We start from the raw sequence: 13,410 nt of genomic DNA, 5'->3' as shown, positions 1-13,410 counted from the left end.
AGTGCTGGCCAAGCTGTGGTATAAAGAGAGTATCAAATAAAACATTATGGAGTGGTCACCAAAAGATACGGTCTAGCCTCATCTCTTATATCCCAGGGACCTTCTGAGCTGTTTCGGGGAAGAGACAAGGCGTCAGACTTGGGAGCTTTCAGGTACATTGTGCCAAAGATGGGCCAGGGCTGGAAACTGTGGATGGGAAAAAGTAGTCACTCCTCATTGAGCTCCCTTTCAGGGAAACCCAGTGCACATCACACAACGTACAGAAAACTGTATGAGTGAGGCCATTATTTTAAGATGATACTGTTCTCCTAAAACTTTAAAATTTTTCCATAGAAGATAGCTTCTTCTATGTCAATATTCTCATTTCACAGATAAGAAACAGAGGCCAAGGAAATTTAAAGGAATTGCCTGGACCTAAAATCAACTGGCATTTCTTTTTTCTTCTGTGTAATTGCAAAGTACAAACCAATGAGTGAAGAGATTCTATTTAAGATATCAAACTTTCATGACTAAACTCTCCACCAAATATAAGTTATACATAGATGTTAAATTTAAACGTATTTGGCATTATTCTTTTTTCTCTATCAGAAAAATCATTAACATCTGCCCTAAGTCACTGTTTTAATATCTCCTTTGCACACCACAGAAGCATTAAAAGCAGGTTAAATACCTCTAGTCCTCCTATCAGATCAAACTGCAGAGAAAGCAACATCAGCAGATGGAAACACAAGAAGGAAGCCCAGATATAAGTATCCCCGTGTGTGTTCATGCTTTGTGCTGGAGGAATTCTTGGCTTGAAGACACAGTATAAACAAAGGCAATCCGGAGGGAAACGAGTGATAAGATAAATGAAACCCAGCAACTCCCCGTCTCCTTCCCTCAACTGGTTCCATTAGAAAAACAACTTGGAGAATTCAATGTGAGCCTTGCTCTCAGCTGCCACTCGGCAAGCTCCCTTCTCTGGGCTGAGGGTTCGGTTCAGTGACTGGTTACCTAGATACACACTTGCTGTCTAGGGACAGCTACCTCCCTCCATCCCCACCCCAGGAGGCAAATTTCAAACCAGGGAGCAGGTCAGGAAAAGTCTAGGTATGGAAGAAGGAGAACTTCACTCGCTGCCTGGGAAGAAATTACGCCAAATTAAAAATAATATACGTATTTTTTTAATCAACCCATTAGCAGAAAATGCCTTGGGCAAGGCAGTTTCTAGAACTTCTGAGGTTAGAGGTATTACCTACTCTCAGAATTGCAAGCCCTAAGTGGGTCATAAAGTTGTTCTAGTCCAATCTGATCTCCACTCTTGATTTTAAAAATACGAAACTATAAAAGCAGGCCTATTCATTTAAACTGAGAATGTGCTGCACTAAATCTCAGCCATTGGCCTCAACTGCGAGCATTTTTACTTACTCTCAGACTTTTACTTCAAATTACAAGTGAGTGCCGAGCAGTGGGGGGGCTCAAATGCAAACATGGTTGTGGAACAAACAGGATGAGAGAGAAAACAGAAATGTCACTGTTGGGTTTCTTTTTTTTTTGCCACCATCAGCCTATATCAAGTAGCAGCCACTACTATTGGGTTACGGCATCTGCAGCTGTATTTTAAAAACAAAATTTAAGTGGCTGTCTTGAAGAACTGTATAACATTTTCAGTACCCACACTTTCACCAACTTCCAAGACCACAGAATGCAGAAAGGGCCCTCAAATGGTCTAAGACTCCGCCCCCGCAATACTGGGGATTGAACCCAGGGGTACTTCACCATGAGCTACAGACCCAGCTCTTTTAATTTTTCTTACTGTGAGACAGAGCCTTGCTAAACTGCCCAGGCTGGCCTCAAACTTGAAATCCTTTTGCTGCAGTCTCTCACACAGCTGGAATTACAGGCATGTGCCACTGCACCTCACACATTTCCTTTTCTTACAGTAAGTTTTGCAACAAAGAGGGTCTCTAGTCTAACACCTTTGTTACAGAACTGCAAGTCCTACCTTGTGTCTACACATTTCAGTTCTTAGTTTTACCAAACCTCTACGACACAAATAAGCCTGCACACAAATGAACAATCCATCTCATCTGGTGAACGATGCTGCTCACTGTTCTCAGATCGAATATGCAGGAGCTATGCAGGAGTGAAGCCCAGAAGTGGCACCAAAATATTGTTGACATCTCTTTCTTCCCAGGAGGAAAAAACAAAAGCTTCTGCTTAGCAAACTTCTAGGACACTGCCCTAGTCCTGACCCAATCTGTGCAGGACAACTGCCAGAGGCATGCAGCTCCTCAGCAAGCCCCTGGCGACGTGTTGCCTGAAGGTTACAGGACCTGAAGAAGTTAAGACCCCTACCAGTTCCTTTTACGGTACACCTCATTTTGTCTCTCGCAGTGCACTGGCTGTGCACTGATACATGCACAGTGTATTGTCTAGTCTCCTTTGTGGCCAAGAGTATGAGTAAGAACGAGGAAAGAAGCGAGGGGTGAGGAAGGGGAGAGAAGAGAAAAAGAAAAAAGAAGGCAGAGGAGGGGAGGAGAGGGGGAGGAAAGCTGAGGAGGGAAGATGGTTGGGGGAGGGGAGATGGAGGGAGAGAAGAGACGAAGCCAGCTAGCTGAATAGGGAACAGGAGAACATGTGCCAGTTGTGGCTCCAAACCAAGAAACGAACTGTGCACTTGACCTGGTTTGTAGGTCACGAAAAGACAAAGCCTAGCGAACAAGCCAGACTGTTAAGAGTCCACCCCAGGAAACAAAAGGTAGGCATCTGAATTAGGCCAACAATGCTCAGAGGTAGGATCTGGGCTGTGCACTCTTGTAAGTCCAAATTCAGAGTCCATCAGACTTGCAGTGTTTGCCAAGTGCACCGCAGGTATTCAGAAATGAAAAGGATAAAGACTAGCTTAATAGGTGACCTTAATTGTCGTGTGCCTGGCAGAAACACAGGTAACCTTCAACTCCACTCTCAATGGAATTTATAGTACAGAATGAGCTCAGGTTATTACTAGAGGTAAATGACATACTTACGAAGTATAACAAAATGAATGGGGGAGGGGCCTTTAGCAATCAATGTCTGTTGAATGAATATCAGGTTTGAATACCTTAATGACTAACAAGCTTTTTTGTTTTCATTTTCCCTTCCTGGTAATATGTTGTTATGGCACAGATTTCCTATTATTTCCTTAAATTAACAGTTTCTGTTTCAGTCAATTGTCTTTATTAAATATTTTCAAAGGGGCACTACATTCAGCTTTAAGCCAAAAGGAAAAGATCTATTGTAAGTCAGGAAATCGCACCAACTGCATTGGAAGTTGAACTTGCTTCCTTAGTTTCCACATTTAATTCACAATGGTGGCTAGGATTCTTAAAAATCACACTTTGGCACCAAATTTGCTACACTGTAATAACAAATGTAAGTCCTTTTCTGAGGGGGAGGGAAAAATTATTTTAATATCCAAGGATGTCCAATATCAGATTATATGTTTGACTACTGCTCAAGATTTCATTATTTTCCTTTCAAAGGAGCTTTCGAGATTTATGTTAAGAGGGAGGGAAGCTGAGAAATTATGGGACCCTTCACTTTCAACACAAGCTTCTGTGGGCCTTTTCTGGGTGAGGCCTGTTATCAGATGTGGGGTTCAACCTAGTGAAAAGTTGAACATTTTTGGTTTCAGAAATACATGCTCTAAGAAGCTATTAAGCAGTAATTTTACTCTTGATCAACCCAGCATTTATTGATCCAGCACTGTCTTAGAATTAATACATGAAAAGTAGTAGTGAGTCCACCAATATAAGATGTAGGAGAAAGAATAACGGATGAAAATGAGGTCAGCCAAAAGTGGTATCCTCCACCCTAGCCTGCCGCAGCTGCTCTACAACTAGACACAACAGGGTGTGTGCAGAACCAGACTCCTTAGGTCCCTAACCCAGTCTACAAGGACATTAAGTTCCTTAACTTCTCCATGCCTCGGTTTCCTCATCTGTAAAATGGTGGTAACAGTTCTACCTTGTACAGTAGTTGTAGCCCACATAAAGTATCAGAAAAAGCTCAACAGTACACAAGCACTTCACATGCACTATTAGTATCACAATGAGCATTGGGTGGTCAGGCAAAGGGCTCTCTGGAGGAAGAGGTTGAAAACTGAGGGACACGGCAGGGAAGAGTTCCAGGAAGCTACAGCACCTGAGCTGGACCTGAAAGTACAGGATTTAGCCACTCAGGATTTAGCCACCCAGAAGGGGGCACATTCTAGGTGAGGGGGTCACTGCTACAGAAAGTTAGACTGTCTCTATTTGTTATCCTGAGAAACCACTTTGAAGATATGTAATACAACAACCATTGTTAATTTCCTACCACTTTGTAACTCTGTATTGCATGTATTGTTTTTATGCTGTTTTGTAAATGGATGTCTGTTTGTTAATATGTTTTCCTTTCCTAAAAAAAAGAAAGAAAGTTAGACTGAGGCAAAGAACAGGAGCACTTAAATAATAATGAAGACATAAACTCACTGAAGCTAGAATGTATTTCCTAAACCCAGATTAAAACTTAGGTGAGGTGGGCTGGGGATGTAGCACAGCAGCACAAGCGCCTGCCTAGCAAGTGCAAAGTGCTGAGTTCGATTCCCAGTACAAAAAATAAAAACTTAGGAGGGGTAGGTGGGTAGTTTGTTCTATACACCTGTTATTGTGCTCCTAGGGTCCAACATTTAATACACTTTTAGACGCTATGGATGCAAATGCTCTCTGAAATGCCGTGTTCTCTGCTCCTAGAATGGCAGAAGGACATCCGAAAATAAAAAAACAAACATTTTTTTGTTTGTTTCCTGCACATAGGGCTGTAGGTCATCCAAATCAACTTGCATCTCATTCATCTGCCCCTCTTTTGGGAAGGGGGGCACTGATTAGATGGTAGCTTGAAGAAGGGGATATTCCAGACCCATAATTCAATTCTGGTCACTATCAGCACCCTAGGCCACTCTAACATACACAATCTACATAAAAGCTCACTTGCTAAGTTAATGCAACTTTAAAAGTGGTATCCTCCACCCTAGCCTGCCCCAGCTGCTCTACAACTAGACACACGGCAAGCCACACAGAGAAATGGATCTCTGTACCAATTTCTTAAATGGTACCTGTACAATCAGATGTCTGAAAATTCTGACCTCTCGAAGAAATACGAACAGCAAATAAATATATGAAAAAATATTCAACATCACTAGTCATTCAAGAGGTACAAATTAAGACAACACTGAGATTCCATCTCCAGAAAGAATGGCTATCATCAAGAAATCAACCAATAACAAAATGCTGGAGAGGCTGTGAGGAAAAAGGAACCCTCCTCATCTGTCGGTAGGAGTGTAGAAAAATACAACCACTGTGGAAACTAGTGTGGAGATTCCTCAAAAAACTAGGATTAGAAATCCCATTTGACCCAGCTAGTCCCCTTCTGGGTATCTTCCTGGAAGAATTAAAAACATCATACCACAATATATGCACACTCATGTTTATAGCAACACAGTTTGTAATAGCTAAATCTTGAAAACAACCAAAATGCCCATCAACCGAGGAATGGATAAAAAAGATGCGGGTTTTTTATACAATGGAGTACTACTCAGCCATAAAGAACAATAAACTTGAGACATTTCTAGGTAAATATATGTACCTCGAGAACATACTCTTATGTGAAATAAATCAGGCTCGTGTCAATATTGCATTGTTTCTCTGGTATGAGATACTGAACGTATAAATAAGGAACAAAGTGTATAAAAGGTACTGTGAAATAGGAAGAAATTGTTCAAAAGAAAGGGGAACTGGGGAGGGGCGCAGGGGAAAGAAGAAAAAAAAAAGAATCCATCCTCTTAAATGAAATGAATCAGACACACACGTTAAATATCACACCCATTTCTCTAGTGGGAGAAACTGAAAGGGTAAATAAGAACCAAAAATGTGTACCAGGTACTGTGAAATATGAAGAAAATCTTCAAATGGAAAGGGGAACAAGAGATGAAGGGGGAAAGGAGGGAAAGGGAAAGGAAAAAAAGAATATAAGGAAAAAAATGGAAAAAACCAGGGGGCTGGGGATTTAGCTCAGCGGCAAGTGCCTGCCTGGCAAGCACAAGGTCGTGAGTTCAATTCCTGGTACCGGAAGAAAAACAAAAACAAACAAACAAACAAACAAAAACAAAAAAAAAAGAAAAAAATCTTTTGTATATAATGAAGGGAAGAGGGGTTAAAAGGAGGAGGGGATTCAGGGAAAAAGAATTAAGAAATATGTACTGGTACAAACTTCCTCTTATGAATGTATGTGATCATTACGTATATCTAAAATGTACCAATAAAATTAATAAAAAAAAAAAATTCTGACCTCTCAAGGAAACTTTTAAGGGCAGGTTAATGTAACTTCATAGAGGGATCCTCCACTCTGGCCTGCCTCGGCCTGCTCAACGACTAGATGCACCTACAAGTCACACACAGCATCTGTACAATCGAATGCCTGAAAATTCTGAGCTCTCAAGGAAACCCCTAAGAGCAGATGTTGTAATATAGTTAGGACAGATATTCACCGATAAGATTGCCTACACTACCGAATAAGAAACTGTAATACCAAAATGAGACAGTAGTCCACATTCCTCATCCAAAGAGGAAAAATCACTTCATCTGGGGACCCCTCTAGACAGAACACAAGTTTGCCAAGCTAAATTGGGAAAGTTGATTTATTTTCTGCAGTATATGGACAGAATTAACACTTGATGGCTGGGAGCCAGGGAGCGCCTCATAGTAATGACAAGCTCTGTGGATTATTTCCTGAACCAAACACCTATGGCTCTCAGTGGTACCACATTTCGCTGGAAAAGCTTGTTTCTTCTGATCTAACAGCTATAACTTTTAGTTTTTACAGAAGGATTCAAGATTCTCAAGCCAGAGCTACTCTTCATATCACTTCCAAAAATATTTACAAAAATGAAACACTTTCAAACTTAACTGTGTTTTGTTCCTAAATATCTTATTTATTCTGAGAACAGCAACAAAACTAAAAGCAGTCCTTTAAACAAAGTAGCTCAGATAAAACCACCCACAGATACACATCCTTAAGACCCAGAACTGTCCACACAGCAAGAAAGCCAAAATTCAAAGGATTCAAATTTCTCTGCACCTATTCAGGAAGCCTTGGGAAGTACCCACTGCTCAAGGATGTGACCCACCAGTCTCTTCAATATCACAACTCCTCACTAATTTACACTACTGAAAAAAACAAAAAAACAAAAAAAACAGGCTCTGACTACTGGATGATAACAATGTTACACAACGTTACACAAATTGAACAAATTTACACAACAATGAAACAATGTTACACAAATTGAACAAATGTTCTGTCCTATCAGCCTGTGCTGATATGTTCTATTCAGGACTCTTTTCTCCCAGGTACTCTGGGAGCCACCGGTGGCCTGGGAAAGCTGCTAGGAATCTTGGCCTCGGGCTCTCTCCCTATTCTCCTCTCATACACCTCATGGGAAAATTATCTGAGCTAAGGAGAGTACAAACGGTAGAAATCTAGAAATTCGGGAGTAATAAATTATAACTAGTAAAAAAAATAGTCTATGTGAGTGTATTCCAAAAGCAAATACTTACAAGATGCATCTCCCTTTCAGACACACTGAAGGACTTTTATGCCAAAGAGAGTTTCCATTTATGGTAAAATAAAATTTTGACCAAAAACTAAGAGGAATGTGAAAAGTGGATGACAGAACTACCTTAGAAAGAATACTGAACTCAGGTTCTAATACGTAATATTCAACAAACAACTATTAAACATCTACAAATAGGCAAACACTGCTCTAAATGCTGAGATACAGAAGACAAGACTAGGCTCCTGCCCTCAAAGAGTTTATAGTCTAGTAAAGGAGACAAATCAATAGATCAATGAAGGAGATTTTCCTTTAAGAGTTAAGACAAAATAGTAACTATTTCTCATCCCTCCTGAGGATGTAACCATCTACTTAAGATAAAATAATGTGTGCACCCCTGACATAGAGCACCCTTAAATATTTACCAGAACTTGAACACAGGTACACAGACACACACCTGCAACTTCTGTGATGATGTACTTGGTACAAAATGCAAGTGGGGGGAAACAAAATTTATGTATAACTTAACTATACTTAATGTAATTAGGTTACAAGTAACTGCATTCACTAAGAATCTATAAAAAGGCAAAACCTAAACAATTACTTCCAAGGCTAAAAGTATAACTAGAAGCCCAGATACTGGAATAGTAGCAGGAGTATGAATCACAATATAGCTGCTCTGCCCACTCTGAAGCACTGCCATAAAGAACCAGACTATTTTACCAGGCAAGTAAGGTTTGAAGACATTAACCCAATGTTAGAGGCTGGGTTTAAACCCTCACCTTCAGATTACTGGCGATGGGGTGTGGGTCTTTTTTAGAACAACAAGATTTTATGCCTGGAATCAACTTTAGGAACCCTGTACTATATTCTCTCCTCACAATACCAATGAAACAGAGGTCCCTAGTGGTAAAGGGGTAACCTCAGACAGGGCAGGCAGTAAGGCCAGAGCAGGAGCCAGGGCTCCTACTTCCCAGCCTGTCCCTCACTCTAGGACCTGCATCCTCTAGGCTGATGTTTAGGTTTCACCAGAACCACAAGGCAGGGCAATGCCTTTCAAAATTCACTTAATTGGGGCTGGGGATTTAGCTCAGCGGCAAAGCGTCTGCCTGGCAAGCGCAAGGTCGTGAGTTCGGTTCCCGGTACTGGAGAAAAACCAAAAAAAGACAAAAAAACAAAACAAAACAAAACAAAACAAAACAAAATTCACTTAATTGTCCCCCAGCCACTTCCAGTCAATTGCACCTCTGGCAAACTCGGAACCCTTATTGGTGGCCAGTGGGCTCTCCTATGAAGAATAGGTGAGAGCGTCCTTCTGAAGAAATACTGGCTGGCTACGGAAATGATGCAGCTAGCCTGAAAGGGGAAAGCAATCTCTCCAGTGGTAACTTTCGGTGGCGAGGGTAGGGTTGCGCCAAAAGATTAGTTTTAGGGAGGGAGAATGATGGAAGATGTAGTATGGGCACACAGGAAGCGAAAGGCTCCAAGAACAAGGTCCAAGCCATTCACTAGCGAATGAGGAGGGCGCCGGGACTGTGACCCGGCTGAGAGGGGAAGGGAGCAGCTGGGCCCGGGGTCCAGCACTTGACCATACCCACTAGCCACGCCCTCCCAGCTGCCCGCAGAGCCACGCGAACTGAACGGCAGTGCCAGCAGTTAGGATTCCGAAGGCCCGGGTCGCCATAGCAACGGGATTTGTCAGGCAGTCAAACTCGGCTTCAATTCACTGGGTCCTGCTCGGATCTCAAGAAACTACCAATTCAACGACAGCGACACGGTCACGGGTGACATTTGCTCTTGATGCTCTCTGCGCAGTCGAGATGCGGGGGAATGGAGTGCAAAAATTTATTCCTGAGCGCAGTGAAATATTTTATGGGGGTAAGAGACAGAACACCCCAACCCTTGCCTATTAGCAACGTGAGGGGAGACTTAGCGGAATTTGATGAATGAGTGAGTCAGCTGGAAAAGCCAAAGGAAATCCAGAAGACTTCCCATCGCTGGGCCTGGCTCTCGTCTCCAATCCAAGGCAAGCCCATCCCAAGGATTTGGCTTTTGGCACCCGCTGGGTAAACCCGATTATCCACCCCTCCTTCCCCACAGCAAGCGCTATCCTGAGAGCATCTGACACCCCGCCCCAGGGCTCCGAGGCGCGAGCTGCGCCCCAGCCTCGCGAGCTGCGCCCCGGCCTCACGAGCTGCTCCCCGGCCTCGCGAGCTGCGTCCCGGCCTCGCGAGCTGCGCCCCGGCCTCACGAGCTGCGTCCCGGCCTCGCGAGCTGCGTCCCGGCCCAGGGCGCGATTCCTGGGAGCCCCTCGCGAAACACGCAGGCAGGGGCTCTGCGGCGCTGCCCGCCCTCGCCGCGGTCGCTAACTCCCCTCATCCCTCCGCAACGCCCCCTTTCCCTTTCCCTCGCTGGAACCGTGCAGCTCCGTCTCTGCCCAACTCCAGTCACCCCTCCGATCGTCCCCGAGGCGGCGCGGAGCCCGCCCGAGGCGGGCAGGACAGGAGGAGGGACCCGTCCTCGGGGGACGCCCGCTCCGCGCTGTCTGCAGCCATTTTCCAAAACCGCCCGGCAGCCGCGCGTCTCGGGCTGCTCCCACCCAGACCCAACCTGAAGGACGGGTTTAATATTTACCCACGGGCCCGCAGCTCCGCCGAGGCAGCGCGAAGCCGCGCCGCGCACCGGCCCCCGGCCGAAGGCGCACGCCCACCCGCGCCCGAGCCGGCGGGACCCCTCAAGGAACGCGCGCGGAGGGAGACACGGGCGTCCCCTCACCTGAGCAGTCCCCGCATGCTGGAAAGGCGGCTATGCGCTCCGGTACAATGGGATCGGGTTAAACAGTTTCCTCCACAGCGGCTCTAGGTTACCAACTCGCAGGTGACATCACCCTCTCCTCTTCCGATAGGATAGAATGTGGCGCGCACTGCGCATGGACTCCCCGGCAGACCTGGAGGCTCCTGGGAGTCGTAGGCGCGACCCGGCAGGCTGAGCGGGACCGCCTCGTGCTGCGGCTAGTGTAAACTACACTTCCCGATGCACCTTGCGGTCCCCTGACCCCGCCCCGGCCCCGCCCCTCCGGGCCCCGCCCCGCCTCCCGCCTGGCGAGGCCAGCGCAGTGGTCGCGCTGACACCCGGCCCAAGGGAGGCGCCCTATGGTCGCGCCCTTTGACTTGACCTCGTTTGCTTCGCAGCGGCGAGGGCTCCTACGCCGCAGCCAGTCAGTCTGACCCATGCCTGGGTTCGCCGTGCCCCGGTTAGGGAGAGAAGATTCAGCGGCGCCCCGCCTTCCCCAGCCAGAGCAGCTGCTTCCTGGGACTCCGTGACTGGAGTATACAGGGTCCTGGTGTTTCCCAGGTCCCCAGGACGCGGCGACCGGCCCGCGACAGGGAGGGCGCATCCTCACGCTTAGGTCAGCGCGCCTTCCCCTCGCTGCCCTTCTGCCCGTGTACCAGAGCCAGGGACCAAGCAGCGTGGTCTGCAGAACTGACGGGAGCACCGAGCTGTCACCAGGCAAAGGCGGTGTGACAGACTCGGGACCTCGCCAGCGCCGGGCTGCCGGCCGCGCGGGGAGCGACTGTCCCCCGCCGCGCTTTTGTTCCTCCCCACGGCTTCCCGCCCTGTGGCTCCCAACTAGAAGACAGCATGCTTGTCTAAAAGTTCCACTAAATTATGTATACATGCATACATGTATTTTTAAATCCACAATACCCACCTCATTTTCCATGCTATCATCTTTTTAAAAAAGTGTTTAAAGACCTTAAAGCTCACAACAGTCTCTCTTCAAGAATTCTCCTGATCTAAATACACGTAAATATTTATTTAAAGGTAAGCAAAAGGTATGTAGCAGAATTCTGATCCTTTGGGCAGATTTGTTTTTAATACATAAAAATGTTCCGTAGCAATATTCCATTATTCATTGAATATCAAATGTTGTGAAAAATTAGCGTTGACAGCAAATCTCTAGGTGTCTCCACGAAAAAAAAAATGCATTTATTCAGGTTGCAAATGTGTAGTAAATTATAATGGCGCTTGATATGGCCCAATCACATATAAGGACCAATGCACACCTCCATTTCCTCTAGCAAAATCTCTCCATATCTTCTTGGGAAATTAAAGTTCCCAATTAAGGTGTCAAACAACTCCCCAGCTAATTGTTAGTGAAAATATTATCATTCACATTATTTCATTCTGCAACACAAACAGGTTCAAATGAAAACTATCGGTGGAACTACTTGAGGAGCTCAGGAGGAAAAAATTCTTTGTTTAGCTGAGAGATGTTTTAGTGCTCAATTCTGGTTTCTTTTATCAAGGCTATTCTTTTACAGTCCAGACCCATTTTTCTCCATAGAAGGAAGATAACTTCCAATGTTGCTCTTCTGTTTCAAGCTACTTTGTCCATTTAAAATATTATCTTCAATGGAACCCAGAGGATACAAATGTTCTTTGGGCCATCAGATCAAGGGTACAGTGATACTGTAGCTAATAGGTAAACAATGTATGCACAGTTTATTGTGAAAAAAATTTTCTGAGTTTCAAGAAACTTGACCTGGGATGAGTTTAAAGGCTCTCCTGGTTTTATAAATCTGTAAAGCTTTTAGATGGAAACATAGTCAGTAAGCCTGAAATTTATTGACTCAATAAACTGAATGTGGAGCCTTTCTATAAGGCAGGGCTTATCCTAATAGATAAAAGTATGTCACTGAGGTACACTCTGAGGAGTAATTTAATAGAAGAAATTACCCTATAGAAAACTCTCTTGGCTCTCTGGCAATGAAGGAAAGGATAAGATCTGCCTGAACAATAACAAAAATTCATTCTCTATAACAATAGTATAGAGGTGTGCCGCGTGACATCGCTCATCTCCACACATAAAGAACAATGCACACAATAGACTGTAAGCACAGAAACGTGGATGTTCACAGAAGCCATTCTTACTATCAAACAGACATACAGATAGATGCAGATAGAAGGCGTTGTGTCGTTTTTCTGTAAGAGGTGCTGGATTTGAACTGATCCCTGCACACTGTTTCGTTGGTAACCAAGGGAAACAAAGATGGCTCTTCAGCATCAGAAATTCAGACTGTGGAGGTAGAGAGGGAGGGAGCTTAAACACTGTGGAGGCAGAAAGGAAATCACACACTCATTTTTGCACACAATCACTGTGTGTGTTTTTATTTCATTCTTTCTAGGTGACCAAGTCATTGCATAAACCATCAAAAATACCCAGTTTGTCTGGTTTAATTTATATTCTCAACTAAAAGGGATTCTTTGCTTTTTTCCTTTTGTTCTTAAATGACTGTGGCTGTTCTGGAACGATCTTATGAAACGCCCTGCCTCATCCAATAATCATGGCCTATTAATTAGGAACCTGTGGGGCTTTTGAGAATAGATCCTCCAGACAGGTAGGGGGCAGGGAGCAAAGGCACCTGGAGGGGTGTTGCTGATCTTTCACTAACTTCTCTTAGTTCTGCCCCAAGGTTTACTCTAGAGAATAGATTTTAGTTAAGCAAGGAAATGAGATATCAACAGAGTAGAAATTAAAGTTTATAACCTTACTTATGTTTTCACATTTAGTATTTCACAATAAGGTTGTATGTGAGCCTAGGTTTGAGAATGTGCCATTTTACCATTTTGAGCCATATTACTTTGCTCATATCTGTTGCTTCTTTTCTTTGAGTCTCAGTCTCATTTGTAAAATGGGATTGACAATAATACCTACTTCACAAGGTTTTTGAGGATTAAATCAGATGAAACATGTAAAAACACTTTCCAAACTAAAAAGTGCTACACAAATGGTACTTCAT

At 44.3% G+C, this 13,410-nt stretch overlaps 1 protein-coding gene across 5 annotated transcripts in view; it reads right to left on the bottom strand.

The window, feature by feature from the left end:
- Daam1 (dishevelled associated activator of morphogenesis 1) overlaps positions 1–10,528 on the bottom strand; it is a 174,927-nt gene extending 164,399 nt beyond the window's left edge. For 4 of the 5 annotated variants that reach the window (XM_013521989.1, XM_013521990.1, XM_013521991.1 and 1 more), the window contains exon 1: positions 10,382–10,527. The gene's annotated coding sequence lies outside the window, so the exon portion shown is untranslated. Of the gene's footprint in view, positions 1–10,381 lie in introns of all 5 variants that reach the window. The other variant, XM_005399226.2, reaches the window with a different exon arrangement.
- Positions 10,529–13,410: the final 2,882 nt, after the last annotated feature.

This window comes from Chinchilla lanigera, unplaced genomic scaffold (genome assembly GCF_000276665.1).
Source record: "Chinchilla lanigera isolate Chin_1 unplaced genomic scaffold, ChiLan1.0 scaffold00065, whole genome shotgun sequence".
Taxonomy (NCBI): Eukaryota; Metazoa; Chordata; class Mammalia; order Rodentia; family Chinchillidae; genus Chinchilla; species Chinchilla lanigera.
The sequence above is the reverse complement of the archived record's forward strand: the minus strand, read 5'-3'. Positions and strand labels throughout refer to the sequence as shown.